Source organism: Vespula pensylvanica, chromosome 10 (genome assembly GCF_014466175.1).
Source record: "Vespula pensylvanica isolate Volc-1 chromosome 10, ASM1446617v1, whole genome shotgun sequence".
In the NCBI taxonomy this organism is placed as follows: domain Eukaryota; kingdom Metazoa; phylum Arthropoda; class Insecta; order Hymenoptera; family Vespidae; genus Vespula; species Vespula pensylvanica.
In genome coordinates, this window is record NC_057694.1 from 6136603 (window position 1) to 6137758 (window position 1156).

The 1156-nt window shown below is 32.6% G+C and overlaps 1 protein-coding gene across 6 annotated transcripts in view; it reads right to left on the reverse strand.

Moving 5' to 3' along the window:
• Positions 1–1156, reverse strand: part of LOC122632555 (long-chain-fatty-acid--CoA ligase 5) — a 10610-nt gene that overhangs the window by 1538 nt on the left and 7916 nt on the right. The window lies entirely within an intron of this gene.

The following is a 1156-nucleotide window of genomic DNA, read 5'->3' on the forward strand; positions in this document are numbered from 1 at the left end:
GAGAGAGAGAGAGAGAGAGAGAGAGAGAGAGAGAGAGAAATAGAGAGAAAGAGATCGTTATTAACGTATTTACGTTTGCTATAACGTATGCATCACTACACTTTCATCCAATGAATCCGCACAAGGTACTTTAACAGCGTTGTATTACCGGCTGATACAGCTGTCCGACTACTATATTGATCCTCAAAGGTTTGCCAAAAATAGTGCTCGCGTGTATGTCACTTGATTATTTGTCAGCTCTCTCTATTCGAATAGTCTGGTCATGTTGTTGCGAAGAGACGGTCTGACGACGTTCTGTCGATTAAACAAATTTTTCTTCTTTCTATATGAGTAATATGTATATATATATATATATGTATATATATATATTAAAAAAAAATAGAGAAGAAAGAGAAAGCGTGAGATTATCTATATATTTATATACGTGTGTATATATATATATATATATATATATATATATACACATATACGGTGATACATTTAGAAATTCATCTACATGCATTAAGAAAAAAATAAATAAATAAATAAAAAAATAAAAAAAAAAAAGAAAGAAAGAAAGAGATACAACGTCGAGAAGCATATAAAATCGTGTTCTCCCCTCTGTGCGATATCAACTTCCGCGTGCTTCATTTTTTTAATGTGATTAAAGAGCGTACCGTGGCGAGTATTAAAGTTGACGTGTGCACGAGAGGTTTATTTGCGGCGCGTTTATTGACCGTCTCGTTTGAGTCATAAGCGCCTACTTCAAAATTAAAACACGCCTCGTTGAAATGACTTCAGCCGAATATCTCTAATCTCAATAATGAAATATGTTTCAAGGAGTAGATTGACAGTATTGGTAAGAGAGAAAGAGAAAGAAAGAGAGAGAGAGAGAGAGAGAGAGAGAAGGGGAGAGAAAGAGAGAGAGAGAGAGAGAAAGAGAGACAGAAAGAGAGAAAAAATCACGAGTTTCAAAAAGATATTTTCAAAACAAGTTAAAATCTAAAGAAACGATCTCGCCAATGAAAAAGAAAGAAAAAATAGAAAGAATAAGAAAAAATAAAAAAAGAAATTCGACGATAGAGACAACAGAAAAAAAGGGAAAAGAGTCCAATAAGATTTTCAAAATATGTTAAAAACTTAAAGAGCGACTTTGCCAATAAAAAAAAAAAAAAAA